This window comes from Ovis aries, chromosome 2 (genome assembly GCF_016772045.2).
Source record: "Ovis aries strain OAR_USU_Benz2616 breed Rambouillet chromosome 2, ARS-UI_Ramb_v3.0, whole genome shotgun sequence".
Classification (NCBI taxonomy): domain Eukaryota; kingdom Metazoa; phylum Chordata; class Mammalia; order Artiodactyla; family Bovidae; genus Ovis; species Ovis aries.
The window spans coordinates 151,744,428-151,751,037 of NC_056055.1; the positions used below are offsets into that span (position 1 = coordinate 151,744,428).

The 6,610-nt window shown below is 36.5% G+C and overlaps 1 non-coding gene across 1 annotated transcript; it reads left to right on the forward strand.

Moving 5' to 3' along the window:
• The first annotated feature begins 651 nt into the window (after positions 1-651).
• On the forward strand, positions 652-758 carry LOC114113343 (U6 spliceosomal RNA). The gene has a single exon (XR_003588396.1). It is a non-coding gene; the product is annotated as a U6 spliceosomal RNA (small nuclear RNA).
• Positions 759-6,610: the final 5,852 nt, after the last annotated feature.

Sequence of the window (6,610 nt, forward strand, 5' to 3'; positions counted from 1 at the left end):
CGACATACTCTCCTAGTTTTCTTGATCCACCCTTAACCCTTTTGTTAAGAATCCACTTCTCTTCCTCAAACTTGAAATAGTATTATTCCTTAGTATTCCATCGTTGGTCCTCTTCTATTATCACTTTATATTTTTCTGTTTATCTTATTGGACATTCTAATAAACTCTCAAGACTTCCATTACAATATACATATTAATCACTCTCATGTCTTTAGTCATCTTTACTGAACATTTCCTATTTCCATCTAAGTATCTTTTAAGAATCACAAATTCAGAATATCCAAAATTGAGCTCATCATAGTTTCTCCCAAAGCCTCAATTTCAGTGTTATCTCTCTGTGAATAGCACCATAATTCCCTCAGTTGCATAATACAGAGAATTAATCATTTTTGACTCCTTTATTTTGCTCAACTCTATATCCAGTTACCAAAGCTAGTTTATTATCTCTTTAATATCTTTCAAATTAATTAATTTGCCTACATCTCTTCTCTAGTACTCTAGTCCTGAACTCTAGTTCAGATCAGTATCATCTTTTACCAGACATATTTCAGCATCTTTTATCGAGTTTTCTCATTCTAGATAGGCCTCCTCTTTAATTCATTTTCTATATTGAAGCCAGAGTAGGTTTTCATGACAATACTAACTTGTGCTATGCTCAGTTTGGCAGCATATATACTAAAGTTGGAACAATACAGAGAAGACTAACATGACCACTTTGATAGAATGACTTACAAATTTCTAAAGTATTTATTTTTTTTTTCTGTACTGATGGACACACAATCTATAAAGGTATATTTTGCATGACAATAACAGCACACAGGAAGAGAAGATGAAGTCATACAGAAGCAAAGTTTCTGTATACTATTGTAATGAATTGGGTATTAATCTGAACTAGATTCTTATAAATTAAGACATTAATTGTAATCCTTATAGCAATTACTGGGCTTCCCTGATGGCTCAGTGGGTAAAGAATCTGCCTGCAATGCAGGAGACACAGGAAAAGAAGGTTTGATCCCTGGGCTAGGAAGATCCCCAAAGGAAAAATGGCAACCCACTCCAGAATTCTTGCCTGGAAAATCCCATGGATGGAGGAGCCTGGCTGGCTACAGTCCATGGGATCTCAAAGAATCAGACGAGTGAGCAACTAACAAATGTATAATTAAAATTCTTTTAAAAGATATAAAAACCATAGCATCAATCCCAATCTTGTGAATCAAAAGCTAACAGAATTGAAGGGGAAAATAATCAATTCAGTAATAACAGTTGGAGATTTCCACACCTCCCTTTCAATAATGGGTAGAAGAACTAGACAGAATATCATCAAGCTAGTAAAAGACTTAAATGATATTATAATTGTATTAACAGAGAGTTAGAGAAGCCTCCATTCAACAACTACAAAAAACACATGCTTTTCAAATACATGTGGAACATTTACCACTCTAAAATGTATGTTAGGCCATAAAACAAATGTAAATAATTTTTAAAAGATTGAAATCATATGAAATATGTTCTCCAACCACATTGGAATGAAATTATGAATTAATAACAAAGAAATTTGGCAAATTCACAAATACGTGGAAATTAAACCCAGTCATAATCAGAAAGTCAAAAAGGAAATAACAAAGGAAATTAGAAAATATTTTAAGATGAATGAAAATTAAAACACAGCATACCAAATGTTATGGGGTACAATGAAAACAGTGTACTATATTTGCCTAAATTTAAAAAGAAAGATCTCAAATAAATAATCTAATATTCCACCTTCGAGAACTGGAAAAACAAAAGCAAACTAAGTCTAGAGCAGGAGGACAGAAATACCTAGGTTGGAGTGAAAATAAAATAGGGAATAGAAAAATAATAAAATCAACAAAACTGAATATTGGTTCGTTGAAATGATCAACAAAATTGACAGATCTTTTAGCTAGCTGAATCAAGCAAAAAATAAAATACTAAAATTACTAAAGAAAAAATGAAAGTCACTCAGTCTTGTCTGACTCTTTGTGACCCCAGGGACTGTAGCCTGCCAGGCTCATCTGTCCATGGGATTCTCCAGGCAAGAATACTAGAGTGGGTAGCTGTTCCCTTCTCCAGGGGATCTTCCCAATCTAGGAATCAAACCTAGGTCTCCTGCATTGCAGGCAGATTCTTAACAGTCTGAGCCACCAGGGAAGGCCTACTAAAGAAAGGAAGGGATATTATTATCAACATCACACACAAAAAAGATTATAAGGTGGTATGGACTGAATGTTTGTGTCCTTCAAAATTCATATATTAAAGTCCTAACACCCAATTGTTAGGAGATAGGTGTTCGGAAATAGGATCTTTGAACAGTAATAGGGATAGATTAAGTAAAGAGGGTGAAGCTCTCATGATGAGAATGATGAGACTAGTGACTTTAGAAGAAGAGATAGATCTTTCTCTCTCCCTCTTTCTCCGACCCCACTCTTGCCTTCCCTTCTTTCTACCACACCCCTCCCCTCACCCTAGGTGCATGCAAGGAAAGGCCACATAAGGACACAGTGAAAATGTGGTTGTCTGTAAGGCAGGAAGAGATTTTTCAGCAGGAACCAGATTGGCTGGCACCTTCATACTAGATCTTCCAACCTCCAGAACTATGAAAAATATATTTCTACTATTTAAGCTACCCAGTCTATGGTATTTTTTATGACATCCTGAGATGACTAAGATATAAAGCCTACAGTGTAGGCCAACAATTTTGATGATATGGATAAATTCCTAGAAACAGAAACTACCAAAGTTGATTAATGAAGAAACAGAAAAATCTGAAAAGATGTACAACAAGTAAACAGCTTAAGTTAGTAATCAAAAAAGTTCCAGCAAAGAAAAGCACAAGACTATATAGCTTCATTGGTGAATTCTACAAAACATTTCAAGAAGAATTAAAACCTGTTCTTCATAAACTTTTACAAATGAAAGAAGATGGAATACCTCCTAATTCATTTTGTGAGGCTAATATCCCTGATAGCAAAGCAAGACAGAGACATAACAAGAGAAAGATACAGACCAAATCCTTATAAATATAGAAATGAAACTCTTCAACCACACACATACTAGAAAACTGAATCCAGGAAAACACATAAAAGAATTTTATAACATTGTCAAGTGGGATTTATACTTGGTGCAAAATATGAAAATCAATATAATATACAAATTAATATGATAAAGGGGGAAAAACCCCACATGATCGTGTCAATAGATGCAGAAAAGGATATTTGACAAAATCCAGCACCCTTTAATGATAAACAGACAAACCAAAACCACTCAACAAAACCCCCACAGCTAACATAATACTTAATGACAAAAGATTAGAGGTATCCCCCCAAGATCAGTTACAAGGCAATCACACTCTGCCTGGGTCCAGCCCTGGTGGATCCAGGGTAATTCGAAGCGGGGATGGCGTGGCAAGAAAGATATATAGATTTAGAGAGAGATAAGGAAAGAGTTTGCAGTTGAGAGAGGAGAGAAAGAGGCTGTATTCCTTGGTTTACATAGAAAGCCAATAAAGCCTCAGACAAGAGACTTACACCATCTACGTAAGGCCACAGGCACCCACTTGAATAGCGGAGGGTGCCTTGCCTTGGGCTCCCTCTCTCGTGGGTCTTAGAATCCCAGGCAAATAAGTAGACTCGATGAGCCTCTATGCTCCAGACGGGAATTCAGCCAGAAAAGGAGAAAAAGACGACACGGGGGAAACCAGTCTTTCCAGGAACTCTTCCATTTCTTTATTTTCCAGCTCTGCTTTTATACGTTTTGTTATACATAGAGATAAATGGAAAATACAGAGTCATGCAGGGTCAGCAGCCCTGACCCTTATCGAGACCAGGCTTATACTTAGCTGTATACACAGGTCTTAGGTGATTTACATCATCTTCTGGCCAGGAGGCCTGTTAACATTTTATGGCCCTTTTCTGATAAGGGTCTGTCAACCAGAAAACTTACTTGCCCTAAAAGTGTTGTTCTTACTAAAGTCTGGTGCCACTCTCAGAAAGCACTAATTAAGGTTACGTTCTTATATAGCAAGGACACAACAATTTATAACAAGGAAAGAGGAGTACAGTAATTTATAACAAAGAGAAAATTCATTAACTCAAAAGTCTAGTATTGATAACATCAAAACTACTATATTCTTTTTCTACATCACAATTACATTGATTAATATCCTCCAGGTGCCTAAAAGATAAAGGATATGGAGGCCTGGCGGCAGTCATTAACTCAACAATGAAAACCCTCCACCAATATAATTCTTAGCTCTTTAAAAAAGGCTCTGTATCCTTAAGATGTTTTAAGCTTCGTGCCTCTTGTGGTTGGGGGGCTGTAAACAATCACATGCATAGTTGTAAAAGTCCGGGTAAGGCAAGCTACATAGCCATCAGAGGGGTTTGAGCTGAAACACTCCTTTTATATGCAGGAGACTGTTAACTGGAGCTCTAAATTAACTTTTTCCAGAGAAAGGTGGTTGGGGATAGCCCCTGTTAATGTCAGAAACGTTGGTGAAAGTCATAAAATAATGACAGACAGATTCTGGTTTTGGGGTAGATGCTCGAGAAGGCCCAGCGGGGTTTCCTTGAGGCCTGATCTCGCCTTTGCCTATCAGGCCTCTTCCTCGAGACCTTTGCCACGGGTGGGATTCCCCATGCTGGTTCCCGGCAACACTCCAACCTGATATCACTTTATAATTTCAAAGTTATGTGTGTTGTAGTAAAAATACTTTTCAAATGGCATGGGTCAGTTTTTATTCTTTAAATAAATGCATGTGATGCACAGAAATGAGTTTGGAAGTCTATGCACCAAGAGGCTGGCAGTGGTAATCTTAGATGATGGCAACAATGGTGATCTTTACACATGCTTTGTTTGTTTGATTCATTTCTGTTATTATAACAACATTGTTGAGATATAGCTCACATACTGAACATTCCACCTGTATAAAATACAATTCAATGGTACTTATGAAATCATCACCACTCTCCAGTTCCAGGACATTTTCCTCACTCCAAAAAGAAACCTCATATCCATTAGAAGTCACTTCTCGCTCCCCATTCCCCCATCCCCTGACAACTGCTCATCTACTTTCTGTTTGCATGAATTTGCCTCTTCTAAATAGATACTGTATAAATAATTTCATGCATTATATGATTTTTGCGTCTGACCTCTTCCACACAGCATGTTTTAAAGGTTCGTCCACATTGTAACATGTATCAGCACATTCCTTTTTTACGGTTGAATAATATTTCATTGCATGGATATACCAAGTTTTCTATATCCATTCATCAGTTGATGGACATTTGGGTTGTTTGTTTCTTGGCTATTATTAAAAATAACTGCTGTGAACATTCATGTACACAAGTCTTGTATATACATAATTTTTCGCTTTTCTTGGAATAGAGTAAGTGTATATTTAACAGTATTTAGAAACTACCAGTTTTCAAAGTGTTTGTACATTTTATATTGCCACAAACAAGGTATGAAATTTCTCATTGTTCTTTATCCTTACTAACTTTTGGTTTGGTTAGTCTTTTAAGTTTTAACTTTTTAAATGGATGTGTAATAATGTCACATTGTGGTTTTAATTTGCATTTCACTGATGACTAGTGATGTTAAGTGCCTTTTCAGTCCTTATTGGCTATTAGTGTATCTTCTTTCTAAAATTATCTTTTCAAAATGTTTGTCCATTTAAAAATTGGATTAAGATTCTAAACACATGGAAACTTGAAAGTATTCACTTTAACCAACAATCTCAAGCTCACTCATGTATCTTTTTCTCCTTCCCTTTAGTCAAGTTTTCCATAGCTCTCCTTTTTCTTTTATAAAAATTTCTTTAAAGTTGGAATTGAATTTTATAATTTAAGACTAATGAAAAAATTCAATTTTAAAATATCATTTGTTTAAAAATTGAAAAACAAAAATGTATGTAAATTTTATGTACATGTACCTTATTACATTACTGCACAGTGAAAAAAATTGAATTCTTTTTTGATACTGATTTGTAGGAGTTTTTATGTATTCTGAACAGAAGTCCTTGTGAATATTTCTACCAGTCTGTGGCTTGCCTTTTCATGTTCCAGCTTTTTTTCATGTTCAATTTTTTAATTAATTTGACGTGATTTTGGCTGCACTGGGTCTTCATTGCTGTGAGGGAGCTTTCTCTAGTTGCAGCAAGCAGGGTTACTCTCTAGGTATGGTGCACAAGCTTCTTGCTGCAGTGGCTTCTGTTGTTGTGGAGCATGGCCTCTAGGAAGCTCCCGCTTTAGCAGTTGTAGCACGTTGGCTTGAGAGCACAGGCTCAGTAGTTGTGGCACATGGGCTTAGTTGCCCTGAGGCAGGTGGGATCCTTCCAGAGTAGGGATTGAACTCATGTCCCCTGCACTGGCAGATAGATTGCTAACCACTAGACCACATTTTCCTCATTTCCCGACGTTAGTTCAAGTGCTACTATTAGACTTCATATATTGAGCAGGCCTTAAGCTTTGTCATCTGTCCCCCATCCACACTTCCTGTGAAACCATTGAAAATGAAATAGATCACCAGAATTTGACACACATGTCTATGGGCAAAAGCCATTCCTGGTGTTCCCCACCTCCTAGGAGTTCTA